General features: G+C 44.6%; 1 protein-coding gene across 4 annotated transcripts in view; it reads right to left on the bottom strand.

Moving 5' to 3' along the window:
* The window catches only part of LOC116095085, a 136839-nt gene that overhangs the window by 47261 nt on the left and 67714 nt on the right, over window positions 1-21864 (bottom strand). For 2 of the 4 annotated variants that reach the window (XM_031376605.1, XM_031376604.1), the window contains exon 1: window positions 6515-7014. The gene's annotated coding sequence lies outside the window, so the exon portion shown is untranslated. Of the gene's footprint in view, window positions 1-6514; window positions 7015-21864 lie in introns of those variants that run through there. The other 2 variants (XR_004120433.1, XR_004120434.1) reach the window with 2 other exon arrangements.

The raw sequence follows: 21864 nt of genomic DNA, 5'->3' as shown, positions 1-21864 counted from the left end.
ACAAGGTACACTGCTAATTTAAACTTGCTTAATCGTATTTTTTTTCTTCTTGTGTCTCTCCAGGACCTTGTCTTTAATTTTTCAGAAGTGGTATTATTCGCAACAAATGGGCAAGGGGCTGTTGAAGCCCAGACCCAATTTTACCAAATAATTTCCTTCAAGAGCTGCAAGGACCCTTGAAACCTGAGGAATGCAGGGTGGTCTGCCCACTGACCATTGTGCTCAATTCATTCCATCTTTCACTGATGAAGTAAATACATTAAAAAAAAAAGTTTGGCAGTTAGAAACTTAACATATTTCCCTCTTGCTTTGAATTGTACTATTTTTTTTTTTTTAAATCGCCTTTTCGAGTCTTCTGGGGTGTATGTAAAAATCATATGACTTACAATGGTTCATATATTTTTACATTTTTCAGATATCCAGATCAATTAATTTTTTTCTGGGCGGAGGATTCACGCTTCACTATTTTTCATTTCCAATTTATGAATTATCAACCCTGAGATTCTGTTTCTACCACTGCTGTTGCTGTCCAGGGGAAATGTATTTTGTCCATTAGATGATCTAATTGCTTTAAAAACAGAAATTCCCCTGTTAAAGACAAGCCGAGGGCATGAAGAGCAGCTACTGTTGGTCTTCAATTGCACTTCTGATTCTAAAAATCCGGGGTGGGGGTGGGGATCACCAGATAGTCCAAACACTCCAGAGAGATTTTAGTCCTTTTGCATCTCCAAATCAATGCTTGGAAGTCTATGACTTATTTGACAGTCAAATATTTTGGGCAATTTATCCTACCAAAGGCATACATATGTCTTCTTTTGTCTGATGGCCATGACTGTTACCCATAACTTAAAGAAAAAGATGTTCTTCTAAAATTTTCTAGCTGCAATTACTTTATTTAGTTGTGCCATCTAAAAACAAACCAAGCCTTCCTTGAGGTTTTTCTGACCCGTATTAAGTGACAGCAATGCAGGCCGGTGACATGTGACTGCTGCAGCAAAGTCCAAGTAGCTGGAACACTTAGCCCTGAGCTCTGTCTTTCCTTGGTGACCTCACATAACTTTCTGCTTTGTGTCACTCAAAAGCTTCCTTTCCGGAAGCTCAACCCGATGGAATAGGAACAACAGAAAGTGATAAGCCTCAGAAAGCAAGGGTCTTAGGGACTCCCAAGAGCAAGCTGGAGGAAGGGGAAGAGGGAGATCTGCTTCACTGAATTGGACTGCTTTTCTCAGGAAATGGAGGAAAGCCTTCCACCTGTAGCATGAGAAGAAGTTAAAGCAAACCTGTGTGGTGAAAGTCGCCCACAATCACCACCTAAAAGAAGCCAAGGCTACTTGTGGAAGGTTTGCCTGTGGCTCATGCTGAAATGCTCTGAAATCACCGTGCTCCCATCCTGGGCGGGCTGGCATCCTTCAGGCCTTCTGTTGACATCAGGAGGCCTCTTCCAAAAGCTCTTCTAACCTCAAAGGCAATGTCTGAGAAGTCAGCTTTCCCTGAGGCCCACTTCTGCTTGTCCTCAGCATCTCTCCCAGCCCAGGCTCAGAGCTGGGCTTCCAAACCCATCCCCGCGGAATTCTCAGATCGCTGGCCTGATAATAATCTTTAAAGCCTTCTTCTAAGCTGGGGCTTTGACTTTTATCTCTCCTCCCACCCTTCTTGGCTTTTTGTTGGCGGCCCCCATTCCTTCTTCCTCTCTCACCCCCTCCCCCCTTAATTTGGAGATCACTGACACTCCATGCTGTAATGAGTCCTTCAGAAACTGTTATGATCTATGGTGACAGTCTCTACACCTAATTCACAGATTATTGACAAGCACCGTGGGCTCAATGGTGTCAAGTTGTACTTGTGGTATTTGCACTCTTCAGCAGCCCACGTAGCTGATGGACTCTGGTTCTGGAGCCGCAGCTTGACAGTTTATTGAGAGATGATCATCTATCTGTAGCTCTGCTCCTTTCAATCTGGTCCGGTTCTCTCCCTGGCTCTTTGTCTGGGACTTAAATTCCAGGAACTAAAGATTTCCAGCATTTAAAAAACGAACAAGAAGACTAAACTTAATAAACGAAAGCTCATCCTCGAACCTGGATCTTATTAATGAGCCTTGCCCCTGCCCCATCTCCAAATAGCCTCCCCAAGTCCAAACCACACACCCTGCTTCTCAGCGTTTTAAGCTTGGGAGGTAGGGAGGGAGAAAAAGAAGGAAGGAAGGGTTGAGGACTTGGCCTGGACTCAGTGGACCTAGGCTAAGTTGGCCCACCCGGCTGGCTGGCTCACAGGATCTCGAAAGATTCTCTACTTTACAAAGCAGGGCGCCCAGCCAACCCGCTAGGGCTCAAGCCTAGATGCGGCGACTACAGACCCAAAGCGCCTGCCACGCCCCTAATGGGTACAGCGCGGCTGGGGAGATCCGGCGGGATGCCAGCCCCAGGAGACTCTGCCTTCTCGGAGAACTCAGTCTCTGTTTGGCAGCCTTCCTTGTCTCCAAAGGTGGAGGGCCCTCCTCCCCGCTGGCAGTCCTGTGGCGTGGGATTGGGGCCGGGGCTCAGCCACCTGCGGCTGCAGAATCACAATGCTACCGAGCATTGGGTGGCGCGCTCAGGCCTGGCTCACCCACTGGCTCACTGCTTCTTGCTCAACCTGGCTGTGCATTCTCCTCCGACCTTGCTTAGTTGCGGACTTGGCGGGCTGCACGCCTGTTCCGGCTGACCTTTGCCTAAGTCTTCTGTCCGCTTGCTGGAGAGAGGGCTCGTCCACTTGCCAATTCTTCCATACTCCCCAATGGCGGTTGTCTAACCCTCTTGCAGTCCGCTTCCGAGGCCGGGCCTGTACTTGGTTTCTCTTACTCTTCTGCTCCGCGAGACAGATGACCGTAGCGCTGGGACCCAGGACGCCCCAGAAGCGTCCCCCAGGTTCCTCGGTGTGCGTGGGGGTCACAAGGCTAGTCCCAGTTTGGGATTTCCCTAACCAGGCCTAGCTTCTTCGTGGAGAAAGGGGTAGAGGTGCCGAGGCAACGCCTCCCGAATGTCCATCATTAAGACAGACTGTTGGGTAGAAGCTGGATATGCATGCACCCTCTTCTCCTCCGAGATCCGATCCCGGAATAAGACGAGAGGGCATGTCATCCCGCGGAGCAGCTCCTTTAAAAATCATCTTGGATCCGCTAATCTGGAGGAGGAATAAACATCCTCAACAGCAGATTTGCAGAGATACGACATTAAATGTGCAAAATGCTATTCTGTTAGGAAATGTTAAGCTAGGCTCCGATGGCAAGTCCTAACCTTGCGGATAAAAGTTAAAACGGCAAACATGTCCCCGAAGTAGGAAATGATCATTTTGTTCATTTGTTGATTTTTTAAAAAATTTTAACTAAACAAAACAACATTTCTCAATTTATTGGGAATTCAGAGGCTGTGTTCTTTTTGTAGTCCGTCTTTCTGAATCAATCACAAGGCGGCTACTTTCCCTCTCTCGCTGACAGAAGTTACAGCTCTTTCTTACACAGACAGGTTTGGAAGTATTAAATAAAACAAAACAAAACTGTTTCCAGGATAACTTGGATTCCTAACCAATAAAATGAATCATAGACCAACCTCCCCTGAAATCCTACATTGATATCAAAGTAAAAAAGACACCTGTTTGGTAGACAATAGCTGGATTTAACCGATTGGCAAGAAGGAGAAGTTTGATCAAGAGCGGTTTGAAGGGAGGGGAGGAGAGGTAAATACTTGAAGGAGAGACTGAACTTTTAATTATATTTTAGAATTAATAATCAAATATAAACGAGTTACTTCATCCACTAGAGACCCAAGCACTTTGTATCTGGAAATCTTGTATCTGAAACGCAGCTGGCGTTTAAGCGAAGCACTCTTTGCTTTAGTGTTATTTGTGAAATGCGGGCAAGTGGAAGAAGCATTTTCTATTTCTCTGTAGTATCATCGCATAGCCTCTAAAAGAAGACCCCCAAACCAAGCCAGGATGGGGGTGGGGAGAAACTGGGGTGTAAGGAGGAATGTCATTTTTTAAAGAAATGGAATTGAGAAGAACGCAATCTCTTTGGTTTTTGTTGAATTATAGTTATCTTCTCGGGGTATAAAAATTTGTTTCCGCACCCTCACTTCCTTTTCTGAGGGCAATAAAGAGTTTTCTTTAACCCCAGGGCAAGGGCTGAAGCGGGTTCGGGAGGGCGCTGTGCATCTCCCACTGCGTCCAATAGGGGGCGCCGGCACGAGACCGCGGAGTCGCTTCTCTTCTGAGCTGCTCCCGGCCCGACCGCGACAGCCTCTGGCGGGGTCGAGCGAAGAGCTTTCGTCTTTGCGGATAAAAGAGATTAAAGGCTAAATTCTTTTGGGGTGTGGTGTGTGTGTGTATATATGAAGAGAGGGTATCAGTTTTAACCAACTACGAAAATGTAGAGCTTTGATGTTCGTATAAAGAAACTCCTATGGGTTGTAAAATTATAAGGTTTCTGAGCCAATACGCAGCTACACTGTGTGTGGAAATTATTTAATTAAAAATATATTTTCCATACGTTCATACGATCCTTTAGAAGTATTTTAAAAGCTGACGCTTATTCTTTTGGCTGGCCTGTTGACCCCGCCACAAGTTTCTAATACTTTTATTTTAGCTGTGTTGAAGGCCCTTCTGTTAATTCGAAGGGGAAAAAAGAGACCCAAATATTTAAATCCCTCACTAAACAGTTACTGGTCTGTTTCCTTCCATACTTTCTTTAAATGGGGCAGTTATGTGACGGACACTTTTTACTCTGTTGGCGCCTCAAAGACAGGTATAAATGACAAAAAGAAATTCTAATGGAAAAGCCGGGTGTGGGACCACATAACCATCATAGTACAAGGAGAAGTCTAAATAAAAATTGTAACCCATCCCTACCTCAACTTAAAAAAAAATAACAACAACAACAACAACAAAAAACCCTACCCTTCACCTGTATTTAAATAGCGTGTCTTTAATTACAGCGGCGGGGGTTGCCTGAGGCTGGAATGAAATTAGCAGTCATTACCGTCCTTTAACTCCATGGTGCTTTGATCAGCACTAGATTAGTTTTCCAGTTCTAACAAAGGCTCTACAGCAAGCAGTGGGCTGTAAATAAGACCGCGCGACCTGCCCTCAACACCTTTTCTCTTGTCAATCATAGCTTTATCATTCAGCCCAAGATTAACCTTTATCTACCAAAATTTTAAATTAAAAAAAGAGAGAGAGAGGAAAAAGAAGGAGGAGGAGAAAAAGAGGAGGAGGAGGACGAAGAGGAGGAGAAAGAAGGAAAGGGAGGGCCCTGGTCACTGCGCGCCTCGATGACAGAGGTCCTCAGGAGCCTCCTTGGATTGCGGTGATGGGAGGGTGTCAGGATGCATGATCCTCAGACCGGCCTTCCCAGCCACACTTCTCTGGTTAAGAAGCCCCCTCCCCCCACACTGCTCATCCCCACAGGGCCTCTCTCCATGAATCAAGCAGCCAGCCCTCCTCTCCTCGGCTTGGAGGCAATACGCGCGCCAAAACCACCTGTACTAAGTTTCTGGACTGAAAAATACTTCTCTCTTCTACTAAGAGCAGAGCAAAGCAAAGCAAAACAAAAACAAACCAAATCAACCAACCAACGAACCAAGCAACAACAACAAAAAATCCTGCAGCTTCAGCAGCGACAAAACCCTTTCCTTGAGCGTGGGATGGCAAAGGCAATGTCGTCCGATTTATCATTAGAGGGCGCCAGAGAGTAGCCCACCGCCCTAGCCAGCTTTTCTCAGCCTTCCAGCTCCCAGCCTCGTCAGCCTCTGTATTCCCTCTCAGGTAATATTTCTTGATCATCCTGCCCCCTTGCGTTTCTATCTCCCTCTATTCCAGTTGCATAAAGAACGATGGTTCGTCATGTCCTCTGTCTCACTTTTTTTAAATGCAAGCTCTCTTTCACCCCAATTACAGCCCCCACCCCCTCCAGTCCCAACAGGGATTGAAGTGAGCCCTTCAGCATCTGTACCTTTCATTCCAAGCCACGGCGGTCTGCACAAGGCTCTTAGTAGGAGAGCAATTCTAGAATTTAACAGTTTTAAGATGGAAACCGGAAATTTTCCATTATTGGATTTACCTATGGGGGCTCGCGGATGTTTCTTAGTTTTTGATTAAAAAGAAATACACACACCCCTTTCATACATACATACACCACCTTGATTACCTTCAATCCTTAAAACTATCTGCTCAAAAGAGAATAAAATGTCACTTCAATTCTGCATTTGTTAAAGAGATCTTAATTAGCATTTAATTCCCAAACTTAACACCTTCAGACTTAAATCGGCCTGTGTTAAATAACTGCCACACAGGGTTGGTATCCAGATCTCTTAAAGGTCACACACACACACACACACACACACACACACACACACACACACACACACACACACGCACGCACAAAGAGGCAGAATGAGAGGCGAAGAAAGTGAGTGAGTGTGTGTTGGGGGGTGGGGAGAGGGAGCTAGCCTTGAATGTCAAAGTTGGGTTGCAAGCTACTTACGCTACCATGCCAGATCAGGGTGTTGTCTTGTAGCAGTTTGATTGGCAGGTAAAAAGCACTGAACGTGAAGGCTCCGGAGCCTCTCGACAGCCCAAGCGGGATCACTCCTCACCGGACAGAACGAGTTGAAGGAGCTCGCACTTCCCCCTCTTCCTCCATCCAAGGCACGGAGAATCCATTTCGGCTTTTCTTCGACCAGTCTCTCCCATCAGCGTCCTCCCTTACACGCACCGCCTTACACCAGCCTCCAAGACCTAGCCTAGCTTTGCCTCTGCAATCTCCTGCAACAAGAAAAATCGTTTATGGCTTAAAACCCCAAATGGCTGATTTTTTAAAAGAGAGAGAGAGGGAGAGGGAGAGAGAGGAGAGAGAGAGGGTGAGGGGGAGAGAGAGGGGGAGCGGGGAGAATGCACCCAGAGAACAACAAAAAAGTCAGTTATCCTAACACTGCTCTGTCCCCCACCGTACAGAAGAATAAAAAAAAAAAAACAAGCTTTATGTTTTTCAGTGGGTATTCAAAGATAATTTGATGCCATTGTTTCTGCTACAGATGGTTCTTTTAAATACAATAACACAGCTCTTTGTGCAGGCTACTCACAATAAAATCCAAAGCGTTCCCCTGAATAACCATTTTGTTCTCTCTTGTATGGGGCCAACAAAAGATTCCGTGAGGTAATGGGTTCTGTTTATTGAAGCCCATAGAATAGGGGTTTGATAAAGATTTTTTTTTTTTTAAAGCAGAAGACCTTGGAAGGTCGGGATGATCTCTTCATATTTTTTATTAAAATATTTGTCCAATACATCATTCCTTGGTGCAGCTGCAAGCTTCCTCCTCAATTCTTAATCAGACCAAACATCTGTCTCTTGAAGGCTTTAAAAATCTGCATGCAATTGTATCAGTACTGCAGTAACCTTATGAAACCCCAAATCTTCAGGCTCAGTACAGGCTTGAAGGCAATGCAGTTTCAACTGCCTGTGGGTGAAAAGGACGGTTGGGGGAAAAGAAACAGGCAATCCCAGTTCCAATAACTTAAGGAAATGTGGCTTTCCTCTCCCCAGGCTGGCTGACCATGCTACCAGATGAATCAGACACATGCATATCAACAAGGACTTCTTCCATCCTGAGATGTGTCTCCTCCCCTCTGCCAGCATCCTCCATGTGCACAGGAGGAGCAGGAGGCAAGGCATGTTTTTTTTCCCCCCCCCCCCCAGCTGACCTTCCTTTCTGCTAATCTAAAAATCCTAGGCTGGGAGCCTAGGTTGAGAGGGAGCAGTTAAAGGTCAGCCTCTGACACTCAGTGAATCCTACTCTTAGCTCTCTTTGATTCATTCCTAGCTACTTGTGACTCTGAAGGGTCCCGGGATTGGACTGATGGCCCACCTCCAGCTGCAGTGCCCTGCTTGGCTCTCAGGGTGGCTTTTACAGCCAGCTGCTCCCTTTCTTTCAGTTGCTTCCTCTCACTTAGGAAACATGAAAAATCAAGGAGGGTCCGAATGAATCCTGAGCAGCGCCCCCACACTGGGACAGGAGACACTGCAGGGAAGTGGTGAGTTTTTGGCCGACCTTTCTGGATACATGGATGATTCTCTTTCAGGATACGTGTAGATGCGCTGTTCTTTAGGCCTGCAGGAGCCCAGACCCACAGTCACCACTCTCCTGACTTGTGCTGTCAGTGTTATTTGGAGCAAGACAATAGTCTAGGAAAATCCCTTTCATCTTAAAAACAAGTTTCAGTGAATTTTCCACCCCCCCAATTATTACTCCTTTTCTTCCCAGAAACCTCCTAAATAAAAGACCACCAAAGAGATCTTTAGTAAACCTGATATCGTCTCCTTTCTTTTGCTTAGGAAGAAATTCTGTTACTGGTTTACACAGGGAGCTTGGGGGGATGGTTACATGAGTGTTAGAAACAAAACCTTGGCAGCAAAAGCATTTTAGAGCTTATTTCTCAATAAGGCAGAATCTCACAATGCAGTCCCAGTTGGCCTGAAATTCACTATGTAGACCAGGCTGGCCTCATTACCTCTGCCTCCACACTGCTGGGATTAAAGGGGTGCATCATCACACTTGGCTTAAATTATTTATTGTATACATTGTTGAGATAAGCAACCTAATATATGTCTGAAAAGAATAAAAATTGTGGCAGTACTTTAAAAAGTTCAGTCTCTCTCTTTCTCTCTCTCTCTCTCCCTCTCTCCCTCTCTCCTTCTCTCTCTCTCTCTCTCTCTTTCTGGTGGTATTTTTGGTACAGGGTTTCTCTGTAGTCCTGGCTATCCTGGAGCAAACTCTGTTGACCAGGCTGACCTTGAACTCAGAGATCCTCTTGTCTCTGCCTCCCCAGTGCTGGGATTAAAAGTGAAGTTAAGCATTTCTTAAGACTGGTTGAAAAAAGTGAGCCCCAATTGGTACTGTGGCATCTGGATGGTAAAGCTCTCTCCTAGCATGCATGAGCTCTTAGGCTTAATCCCCAGTGCTGCCAATAAGAAAAGACTCTGAGCCTGTATGAGTGTGTGTGCAGGGAGGGAGGGTTCTTTACGACTGGCTACAGAGTGTAGGTATTTTCTATTTGGGGAACTATGGGGGTGGATGGGCTACCATACAGTCAGTAGGATCACTTCCAATAACTGTGGGGATGAGGAAGGCAAGTGTGACTTGAATGCCCATGTTGTTATAGCACCTAGCTCTATAAGACCAGAGTGAACCATTGTACCTCTCTCCCTACATTCCCACTATTTAGATTCACAAGTATGTGGTCAAAGCTTCCCCCCATTTTACACAGACTGAGAGAGGACTCAAGCTGATGACCTCTCTCCACTGAGGAATCTGAGACTAGACCTAAGGTTCCAGCTCAGGGCGAGAGATTCTGTGTATCTTAGAAGTTGAGTCAGTACTGTCCCCTGTCTCCTGTAAGCAATCAAGAAGGTGTGGGCGTGTGTGTGTGTGTGTGTGTGTGTGTGTGTGTGTGTGTGTGAAAGAGAGAGAGAGAGAGAGAGAGAGAGAGAGAGAGAGAGAGAGAGAGAATATGTAAGTCACCCAAAGTCTCAAAAGGGTCAATGCAAAGGCTTAGCACTCAACTAGAAAGAAGTCCAACATAGAGCTAATTAGCGAAGGAAGGAAACGTTCCAGCAAGTGATGGCTCAAAGGCCTTTGCAGATAAGGAATCGGGAGTCAGTGGAGAGCTATTTAGGAAGAAGAAAGGAAGGAGGGAGGGTGGAAGGAAAGGAGGAAGGAAAAAGGGGGAATGTGGAACAGGAAGGAGGTTAAGATGGACAGGAGGAAAGAAAGAAGGGATTGAGTAGAGGAGGGAGGGAGGAAAGAGAAGCTCTCTCTGGTAAGGGAAAAAGCTGGCTAGTCTTCCACCCCCATCTCTGCTCCCACATTTGGAGAAAAGAGCCATGAAAAAGATGCTAGAGGCTTGAGAAGCAGCAGCTGCTCTCTGGGTGTTTAGATGGGTTCTTTGGGGCCTAGGCTAAATTACACAAGTCTTCCATTGGGGAGAATAGGTGAAGCTTCTTCAGAATGGGAGTGGTGAGGAAGGAAAGAGGGAGGGAAGAAGGAGAGAAAGATCAAGAACCTTGTGGTGGAGGAGCAGCACAGTGGCATCCATCTTACAGCCAGCCAGCCTGTGAAGCCGTCAGCTTTTTTTTTTTTTTGGCAGAAGCCCTCAGTTGTCCACCCTCTGCACTCAGCACCCATCCACACTCTCCACAAGGAAAACAGGGTCTCGGGGATCCCTGTATCCCCTGCACAGGACATGGGTGACAGTGACCTGCTGGCTACTTGTTCTGGACTTGGCTCCAGCCTGAGGAAGGGCTCCTGGTAAGCCAAGAAGGGAAGGGACAGTCACTTTGGCAGGTCAGCATTGTTAAAATGCCAAGGGCTCAGCACCACCCAAGTGTACTCTTGGACCTAAACTCAAATGACATGGCATCCTGCTACTGCTCACTCATAGATGGCTGGAGGGAGGCTAAGGATGTCCCTGTAAGACAGCACCCTAGTGAAGTCAGGGTTAGGATCTAACTGTTCCAAGGTGAGCGCCCTCCAAGCTGCAAGCCACCATGAAACCGAAGGAGTCTTCTAGGCTGCCTCTGCTATGGCCAGCCTTATCCAGTTTCCCCCAGGCTGGGAAGTAGAGGTTGGGGTGGCCAGGCTGGGTTCCCTTAGCATCCTGCCTGGCCCACAGTCCCTGAGGGCCTGGCCCAGATCAGAGAGAAGAAGTCTCTGTACCAAGGTGCAGAAGCTATTTGCGGGCCATAGCTTTCCAGGTTGCTGTTTTTCATAAGCTTGTGGGCCCACTGCCTGCTTCCGTGTGTGTGTGTGTGTGTGTGTGTGTGTGTGTGTGTGTGTGTGTGTGTGTGTGTGTGTATCTCTGACTACAGCCTCAGACTTTGAAATGACTTCAGAATACTTCTTCCTGTCAGCACACAGTGTGGCCAGGAAGCCCTAGGATTCTCCAGGGAGGACTGGGTTACAGTCACCAGAGAGGGAAGTCTTGCTGGAGAGATTGGCTACCTCAGAGACGGGGTTAGGTCAGCAAGTCTGACTTGGAACCAGGAGTGAGCAGCTGTTGAGCCTGTAGGCTGTGATGAGGGAAATTTGCTCAGCAAGCAAGCAACTCTGAAGTTCCTGGTGTCAATAGACAACCTGAATCAAACTAAGAAAAGGGGGCTCTATAGCGAAGTGGGAGGTTCAGCAATAGCCAGGGCTGTGGGAGACTGAGCTGTGTGGACTTCCTCAGGGGTACTTTTCATATATGAACTGAGATTATACAAACAGCCATATGCCTTATCTGTAGATTTGAAAATATTGTATAGTGCCTCATGTTTATAGTTTCAACAACTCAGGAGAGGGAGACCGAGGCAGGATGGATCATTACCTCTCAGTTATGACCATGCTAGTCTATATAGAGAGCTGGAGGTAAGGTCACATTTGAAAAAACAAACAGAATGTGAAAAGGGGGCTGTGACTACAGCTTGTGGAAGAGAGCTTGCCTAGTGTGTGAGAAGCCTTAGGTCCAACCACTAGAATTATGTTAAATAAAGAAATGAGCCTGGCAGTGGTGACACATGCCTTTAATCCCAGCATTTGGGAGGCAGAGGTCCGTGGATTTCTGAGTTCAAGGCCAGCCTGGTCTACAGAGTGAGTTCCAGGACAACCAGGACTACACAGAGAAACCCTGTCTCGAAAAACAAAACAAAACAAAACAACAACAAAAAACAAAAACAAAAAAATTATTTGGACCCATTCTATACACCAATATGATTGACAGTCAAACACACCAGTTAACAAACATATTGATTTCATCCTTACTTTCCACTTTTTTGTTTGTTTTTGTTTTTGGGTTTTCGAGACAGGGTTTCTCTGTGTATCCCTGGCTGTCCTGGAACTCACTCTGTAGTCCAGGCTGGCCTCAAACTCAGAAATCTGCCTGCCTCTGCCTCCCAAGTGCTGGGATTAAAGGCGTGCGCCACCACCGCCCGGCTTTATTTTTCACTTTTTTTGCTGTTCTTTCGTTTCCTTAAAGATTTTTCATTTATTGTTTCTATATAGAAGGATAGTGGTCCATGTCTATGATCTCAGCACCTGGGGAGCTGAAGTAGTGAGATTTTCAGAGTCTGAGGCCAGCCTAGGCTAAGAGGGAGACCTGTCTCAAAAGAAAAATAGGAATAAAGAATATTAATTAAAACTATTAAACATTCAAAATGTGCTACACATTTTATGAACCTGTTTGTAAGTTTCTTAATTTACTTATCTATTAATTCGCCTGTGTGTTACTCAGGGCATGGCGGGCTGGAGGGAAAGTCTGGGCTGCAGGTTGTGCCTTCAGAGTATTATTGGTACCGACCATGGGAAAGGCAGCCACTGCTGTGCAGTCTGAGGAAAGTGAGTCTTTCTGCATCAATAAAATGCTAGTGTTACCTATTAGACCTCAAGATTCACGTAACTGAAGCCATGTTTAAAAGGCATGTCTTCTAACAGAGTCTCACAGCTGGTTAAGTCTAACAGCCTTAAATTTCTGAGCCCCTTCATGGCTGGAGAGAGAGCTCAGTGGCTAAGAGCACTGGCTGCTAGTTCAGAGCACCTGGGCTCAATATTCAGCACCCACGTGGCAGATGGGAATCGAAACTCTAGTTCCCAGGGATCCAACACCTTCTTCTGGCCTCCATGGGTAACAGGCATGCATATGGTGCACATCCATCCATCCAGGCAAAACACTCATATACAAAATGAAAAAGAAGTAAGATAAGAAGTAAAAGAAGAGCTGGGTGGTGGTGGTGCATGCCTTTAATCCCAGCACTTGGGAGGCAGAGGCAGGTGGATCTCTGAGTTCGAAGCCAGCCTGGTCTACAGAGTGAGTTCCAGGACAGCCAGGGCTATCCAGAGAAACCCTGTCTTGAAAAACCAAAAAAAAAAAAAAATTTGGAAAGGACTCGAATGGCATTGCCTTCTTTCCATTCCCCTCTTCTCAGGCACAAGAGTAGGCAGTCGGCTTGGGGAAACTAACTTACTGGTACTTTGTGGTTGTTGAGATACTATCTCATACAGTCAAGACTAGTTGTGAACTTTGTATAAAGTTGAGAACGACCATAAACTCTAATCTTCCTGTCTTCATCTCCCAAGGGCTGGAATTACGGGTGTGCACTACTACACTCAGGCTAGCCAGCACTAAGGATTAAACGCAGGGTGTCGTGCCTACAGGGCAAGCATTCTACCAAAGCAGTCACATCTTCAGCAGTATTCGTGAGTGGTAAATACGTTTTGTTTTGTTTTGTTTTGATTTTTCAAGACACGGTTTCTCTGTATAGCCCTGGCTGTCCTGGAACTCACTCTGTAGGCCAGGCTGGCCTTGAACTCAGAAATCCACCTGCCTCTACCTCCTAAGTGCTGAGATTAAAGGTGTGCGCCACCACTGCCCAGCTGTAAATATGTTCCTAGAAAGTATTATTGTGGCAGACTCTGACAGAAAAGAAGCATGTTCTTGGGGGGTTTGTCTAGAGGGAATAAATAACCCACAGGAACATTCTGGGGAGAGTTTCTATTGCTCTCTCCCCACCATGTACCCTAACACTCCATTCCTCTTTGGAGAATGGACAGCAGTCTATTCACTGAGGATGAACACGAAAGAACTAACCTTGAATCGGGACAGCAGCTACTATCTCAACTTCTCGTAACAGCATGTGAAGTTAGAATCACCCTCGTTCCCTTTACCTTTCAGCATAAAAGGAGATGCTGGGTGAAAGGCCTGTGCTTCTGAGCTGGGAAAGAGACCTGGCTTTCTCACGTGACTCTGGAACACTGTCTGGTCTTTTTTTAGAATGTGGTTGACTGAGGCCAAATGGACTTAAGCAAATGTCCTCGATGCTGTCCTCTGTGAGCACAGGAGAAAGCTGGCTGCACACTTAGGTTCTTGCCACTTTCCCTTTGTCCCCACCTCCCACCCCCGTCCCATTTGCTGTCTTTTAGACACAGGGTCTCAGCATGCAGTGAGGCTGTGTGGAACTCACTATGCAGCCCAGGTTGGCCTCAAGTTCTCAGTCTTACTGCCTCAGCTTCTAGAATGCAGGGCTAGAGCTGAGATAGTCCAATAATTCTGCACCTTCTTAAGATCTTTGATATGCCAGTGTGTGTGTCTTCCTGAACTCCAGAATTGGGCCTACAGGTTATGTTAATTTTTTTTTTTTTTTGAGACAGCTTCTCAAATATCCCTTCCTGGCCTCAAACTCTTTATTGAGATGAAGATACCTTTGAACTTCTGATTCCCCCTGCCTCTGTCTTTGTAGGGTTGGGGCCACAGGCTAGAGTCACCATCCCTAGTTTGTGGAGTCAGGCTGGGTCTCAGACTTCGGGCTTTTGAACTGCCACCAAGTCTCTGATCCCTTAGGCTTCCCTGACCTAGGCCCTGGTCCCATGGATTTAGATTATAGAATCTGAGAAGCATCAGTCTTAAAGCTCCAGCCTTAGAAGCCAAAGGTCTGGGAGGGAAATAGAGAAATGACAGGGCATATGATTGTTAATTAACCTTATTAAGGACTGCCAACTAGAGAATGCTAATATTTGTATTTTCTCAGAAAGGCAGCAGAGTAGTTTGCTGTCTATGAGCTTACCCTTGAACTCCGTAGGTGATAACTTATATCAAAACTGTCCTTCAAGGTCTGTAGCTCTTATTTTAAGTCAGTGAAATATAGAATAAACATTGTTATTTTAATAGGTACTCTGGAGAGTTTAATTTGTATCTCACATAAAATTAAACATACAGTGAAGAAAGTATAATAGATTTTTTACACTCTACTTGCCAACGTGGCAACAGTGGCCAGCTCCTCTCACGGGCAGGCTTGCCAGGGTGTGTTTACTAGCTTATTTGAATTAAAATAAAGCTTCGAGTCTGCTGACTGCACTGCATTATCTATGAGACCATAATCCTGCGAGCAAATCCTGTATCTTCTAGAACTGGCTCTTTTGTTTGGGATTACTGAGAGCTTAGTTTATAACAAAGAAGGAGGAGGCATCTTTCTCCTCCTCATAATTAAGTGTAGGGACTAATTCAGAAACAAACCCAGAGAGATGCACTACTTAGAGTTATATTTCTATGCAGAATGGAGAGGAAACGGGGTGGGCCAGATACCTGATTGTTAGCAGAAGGTTTACACTATTAGACAAGTGTACTACAGGATTCCGATCCATTAAAATTAAGAGCAACAGCCAATGAAGTGCTGATGGCCTCTGCACAGGGCTGCGATTCTGCGAGAAGGATCTGAAAGTTTGTCTGCTCAGAGGAAGTGCCTGGGTCAGGCTTGACTGGATGTACGCTGAGTCTGAGTGCCCTTTATCTTCCTCTCCCATTATTCTAAGAGGCTGCAAAATTAATAGTTGTCCTGAGCAGAGTTATTAAATGAGAAATAAGTGGAGCAAAGTACTTCTATTCATTAGGAAAAAGAATGCAACTTTTCCTCACTAGAATTGTCAAATGTGTTGCTTCCAAGGAGCATATGATTTTAGCAAAATAAGTGACTCTTCTCAAGCTTTCACATGTACAAATAACCCAAATGTGGGTTAAAAGAAGAGAGCTTATAGAATGATACGCACAGACTGCTTAATAATCCATGTGCAAACTGATGTCTGTTTATGTCTATTTATTGAAGGAGAAGGAAAATAGGTTGTCTGATCAATGTCACCAATATTAACTGTCACGGATAGGAATTAGGAGGATATCTGTGAAACCGAAAAAGACTCCACTAAAACAGGCCCTCCAACTTTAAAACCATCTAGGCAAAGTGACAGTTCAGAACATCTGCTAGCCTTCTGTTGAGCCTGCACTAGAAGTCATGGGGTGCACAGCTGTAGGCGTTTCAGGCTTTTCTCCCCCAACATCTGTCACAGCAGTATAATAATGTAGGTAATTATCAACACCTTACATAAACTGTTTGCTATTTCAGTTTTGAGAAAGTAAAATTAACGTTCCAACGATTGGAAAAAAATTGAGATAAATGTAATTATATTTTTATCTAAAAATGAACAAATGATCTGATCTTTAAAAAAACCATACACTTTAAATGTTTTCTGCAGCTGATTTGGATATGCATTATATCAAAAAGCAAATATCACGTATGGTCTTATGTTTGAAAGTAAAGACAGAGCAAATGGGAGAAGAAAGAAACCAGCGACCAGCTCTCTGAGCTAACGAAGGTGCTATGGCTTGGGATAAAAAGGTAGTGTTTGCTAAAACTACATCATTATGGCATTAATTGTGTCTTCATAAGAAATTAAAAATTCATTTAAAATATCACTCTAAGACAGTCCGTGGTGCTGAATTATTCAAACCTGCATCTGCCCACTCTTCTTGCAGTGCTTGAATTCTGCATCGACATGGCAAATGAAGCTGTAATTCATATGTGCCAGCCCAGTCCCTAAAAGTCACACACCTTATGTATACCCAAGGCCCCTTCACTCTTCAACTTCAACCTGACTACCAGAGGCAGGGCTGTACTGTTTCACTCTGATCTCCTTGGTCTGTTAATCTATTTTCCAGCCTAAACCATCCTGAGGGTCAAGATTGTCTTCCAAAGTCCTGGTTGTGGTGGAAGATGATGGTCAGTGATGTCTTATCAAAAGACCAGGACTAGCAAATGGAGGGGGTGGGATAGCCACACGTTATCATTTCTACATGCAGTGTCATGGCTGCCAACTAATTACACACTTCTTTTGTTTCTGCTACAAAAGGGATGCTACATTTGTCAGAGGCTGTATGTTTAGTACATTCAGGCAAAGACAAGAGAAAAATTGAAAAAGTTCTATCAATTCTACCCACAGTGAAGAAGAATGGAAGGGTAAGAATCACCATCACACAGTGTGCTAAAGCTTCCATGTTGTCACAAAAGATGTGAGAAGGGGTTGGAGATCTTAGCTGCATTTCCATTGCCAGGATAAAGCATCATGACCAAGGCAACTTAGAAAGGAAAGTGTTCAATTTGGAGATTCTTGGTTCCAGAGAGTTAGAGTCCATTACTATCATGGTGGGAAGCACGGCAGCAGGCAGGCAGACATGGTGCTGGAGTAGTACCTGAGAGCTTACATCTGATCCACAAGGCACAGGGTAAAGAGCTAACTGGGGATGGTGTGGGCTTTCGAAACATCAAAGCCCACTCGATAACACACTTCCTCCAGCACGGCCACACCTCCCAAGTCTTCCCAAAATAGTTCCACCACTTGGAGACCAAGCATTCAATTTTCTGAGCCTATGGAGGACATTCTCATTCAAACCACAACAGATGGCTCAGCAGTTAAGAGCATTGGCTACTCTTGCAGAGGTTTGGTTCTCACCACTCACATGATGGCTCATAATGGTCTATAACTTCAGTTCCAGGGACTTCAACACCCTCTTTTGTCCTTCACAGGCCCCAGGCATGCAAGTGATACACAGACATTTATACAGGTAAAACATCCATACACTCAAGATAAAAATAAAAATAAAAATAAATATGGAGAGCCCACTAAAAAAAATGAAGAAAGATATAAGAAAAGGGAATTGTGAAGAATGCTGGGTGAGAATTGTTCTCAATACTGGGTGAGAATTGTTCTCAATGCAGTAAAATTAAAGTTATTTTAGTCACAATTGTATGTGTTCAATATTATTCTTTCTTAGGAATATCTTGTGGAGGATGGATAGTCTATTAATGGGCTCACTATGGCAAAATACTGTGTCACGAATGCATAAACTAAAGATCTAGAAAGAGTAACCAGAGGTAAAAGGAGGTATTAGGGATAAAGATGACCATGGTGGTTGTCATAGCTCATGCCTGTGTTCTCGGCACTGTGAGGGCTAAGGCAAAGATACAGAGTGAGCCCTCTCCTCAAACAACCATCAGACTGAGCAAAACCCAAACCAAACAAAACCCAAGAGGGAAGGTAAGTTGAGAAAAAGAACAAGGAGAAAGGAGAAAGGAAGGAGGCATTGATGGCCAAACAGAGGATTCGGGAGCAGCTGGACGCTTAGGTGTGATAAAGGTCATGTTTCCTCCAGACAGATGTCAGGCCCAAGAATAAGTCTGGATAAGAGAGATATTTTAAATTGTAAGCTTGAAGTTTGGTTTTGAAACCTGTCGAAGTGGGCTTATTTGATACGTTTCAATGTTCTGTTTTGGTATATTTTGAAGTCCAGGAAAAGGAAAGAGAAGAAAAAACCTCAGTTTCTGAATGGCTTGGTGAATGGTTTAATGGTGACATGGACTCTGTGAAGGCACTGCTTTTCTTACTTGGTTAAAGCAGAAGGAACATATCAGAAACGGTAGACATCAGGATGATTGTGCTAGAGCAGTGGTTCTCAACCTTCTTAATGCTGCGACCCTTTAATATAGTTCCTCCCTTGTGGTGACCCCCAACCATAGAATTATCTCATTGCTAATTAATAACCAGTTTTGCTATTATGAATCATAATATAAATATCTGATATGCAGGATATATGATGTGTGATCCTTGTGTCAGTGTTGTTCATCCCCAAAGGGGTCCCACCAGCAACCCATTGTGCTAGAACCTGACATGGGAGCATGTGAGGAAGTGTTCATTGTGCATTGTAAGCACCAGGCATCCTGTCTACAGGCATCCTCGCCTATTCACAGGACTCTGTCCTTGGTGGAATAGGCTCAGACTCTTTTGGGATCTGTTTCACAGCTCTTGAGGGTGCACAGTTTGCAGCCTGCCTACATCCCTTTCCTCTTCTGTGTTATCTTTTGTACCCACAATGAGCTCACTGCCTTCCTCATCCTTCATGAAGAGTCTGGCTATGGGTCTATCTTTCCCAGGTATGTCCTAGGCTCGCCCCATCCTTTGGCTTTTTGAAATGCGAAGTAAATGGCTCATAAATTGATCCTCCAAAACAAATAGGTGACTGATAATAACATCAAACACTTCAAAGTTCTGAGTTCTGTGCTATAAGCTCTTTGGGGAAAGGAAACAGATTTTAGCCATGTTTGTATCTTTTGTATCAACAGTGGAGAGCCTTTCCAAAGCCCATGAACTCCTTAGCGGTTGGAGACACCTTCTTTCTCCCTAAAGCTAGATAGAGTTATCTCCTATGATAAAATTTTTTGCTTTTTTTTTTTTTGGTTCTACTAGCTAGAGAGCAACAGTGATAGAGGACAATTAGAGAGCCTTTTTTTTTTTTTGTTGTTTGTTTGTTTCTGAGATAGGGCTTCTCTATGTATCTCTCAGTAGCTTGTGAACTCACTATGTAGACTAGGCTGGCCCTGTACTCACAGAGATTCCCCAGCCTCTGCCTCCCTTGTGCTGGAGTTAAAAGTGCATGCAATCACAACTGACTCAAGATTAGAGTTTTTAGATATTAATTTTCTCTTTACTGATATTTATTATTCTTATACTGAAGAGACAACCCTAAAGGCAACACTCATCTGTTCCAGCACATTAAGAAATTCTCCATATTAAATTCTCCATAGATGTTTCTGACTTTTGGCCCTGAAACATTTGGTATGTACCAAGTCAGTATGTGAACATGTGCATGCGCGCGCACACACACACACACACACACACACACACACACAGACATATACACAGACACACACACAGAGACATACAGACACTCACACACAAACAGACATACACACAGACACACACACAGAGACATACAGACACTCACAAACAGACATACACACAGACACACATACACAGACATATACACAGACACACACACAGAGACATACAGACACACACAAACAGACATACACACACACACACAAACAGACATATACACACAGGCATACACACAGACACACACACAAACATACACACAGACATACACACACAGACATATACACAGATACATGTACACAGACATACAGACATACACACAGACACACACATACGCGCGCACACACACACACACACACACACACAATTTTCTTTTCCCTTGATGAGACAGGGTTTCTCTGCACAGCCCTGGCTGTCCTGGAACTTGCTCTTGCTCTGTAGATCAGGCTGGCCTCAAACTCACAGAGATCTACTTGCTTCTGCCTCCTGAATCCTGAGATTAAAGGTATGTACCAGCACACCTATTGGGTCTTCTTTTGTAGAAGGGGAAATTAGTAGACTCTTAAAGCCTTAGAATAGTCCTAAAGGAAAGAGGCCTGAGCCCAATGATTTAATAGCAGGTTTCTGGAGTCTATCTGAAAAACTCCCAGCTTTCAGTTTCTCTCTATCACTAGCACGTGTCAAGACAAGGCTCAGAGGTGTAGTTTACTGTTCATAAAACAGGGCTTTAATGCCTTCAGCAACATAGCAGCCTGCTTGTTTTCATCGTGTTAAAGCCTCACTGGAGGAATGCTGTAATGTTCTGTCAATCAAGGACCATAGGGAGCAGTTTTGAGTGTAAATGATTATTCGTGTGACTATGATAGAGCTAAAAAGATTTGGAAGAATCTCACAATGTGAGGGGTAGCCTTGAATGTTTATTACCAATAAAAAGAAGGATTTGAAGGTTATGACAGGGCACTTTACCAGAAACCTACCCTCTAGCTGAGTGTAGTGCTACACACCTGTAATCCTAGTACATGGGAGGTAGATGCAGAAGGATCAGGGGTTCAAGGTCTACCTTAGCTACATACCTCATACTGAATTAAAGGCCAGTCTGGGTTGCATGAAACAAGAGGTAGATAGATAGATAGATAGATAGATAGATAGATAGATAGATGGATAGATAGATAGATAGATAGAGGGATAGATAGATAAGTACATGATAGATGGTAGGTAGATAGGTAGATAGGTAGATAGAGGGATAGACTGATAAATAAGTACATGATAGATGATCAATAGATAGATAGGTAGATAGGTAGATAGATGGATAGATAGATAGAAAGATAGATAGATAGTGACTTGTACTTTTTCTCTTTTACCTTCCTTTTCAACCCTGTTTTGACCTTCTCAGTTAGTTGTCTTCATGTTACATATGGAGTCTAAATAATGACCCCCCCTTTCTCACACTTTCCAACAAAACACACAGACACACACCCAGTTGATGGAGGCTGATTCCTTGTAGTGTAAAATTCAGCCAGTCCTCTCTACTCCCAACATTTAAAGAAAGGAATTCATGATGTAGTCAGGGCTGACCTTGAACTCATAATTCTCTAACCTTAGCCTCCCAAAGGGCAGCCTCAAAGAGCGTGTCACCACACTCGACTTATCACACCACTTGATACTTAAATGGAAGTCAGAGGCCATTAACCAATGTGGACTATTGTCAGTATTAACATGGAAAGAGACTGCATGCCTTTGAAAGGTTTGAGTTCACCAGACCTGTGCAGTTCTGGTCCACAGAAAGCATCCGACACACAGGGCCAGGAGCCAGACTACAGGCTAGCCGGGAACACACAGAAAAAGGAAAGCCAATTCTTGCTCCACTTCCATCTCCTGTCCTCAGCCATGCTGTTACTTCTCTTCGTTCTTGCTGAGTATGTAATATTCACAGCCAAGACAGCACAAGCAGATGTGTCCAGGGGTCATGAAAACCATGAAAGGGTGGTGACATAGGCTGCATCTGCGCTCACTAACATCACTGCCTGCGGTCAGTCTCAGATGCCCTGAGGAGAGGCAGCATCTCCAGACACCACTTTGGCTCCTGAGCTCAGCTTCCACTCATTCCACCTCCCCAGCCAGCTAGCCTGGTAGCACACCACCCTCATCTTATGTTGCAGGCAAAAAGTCAACAAAACAATCACACTGAAAAGTCTTTTAAACAGTGAGCGCCTCCCTTTTCCCATGGTTCTTACTTTTTCACATTCTTTTTTTTTTTAAAGAATTATTTTATTTCATTTTTATGTGTATGAGTACACTGTAGCTGTACAGA

The sequence above is a fragment of the Mastomys coucha genome, unplaced genomic scaffold (assembly GCF_008632895.1).
Source record: "Mastomys coucha isolate ucsf_1 unplaced genomic scaffold, UCSF_Mcou_1 pScaffold17, whole genome shotgun sequence".
Classification (NCBI taxonomy): domain Eukaryota; kingdom Metazoa; phylum Chordata; class Mammalia; order Rodentia; family Muridae; genus Mastomys; species Mastomys coucha.
This window is presented reverse-complemented; position numbering and strand designations above follow the sequence as displayed.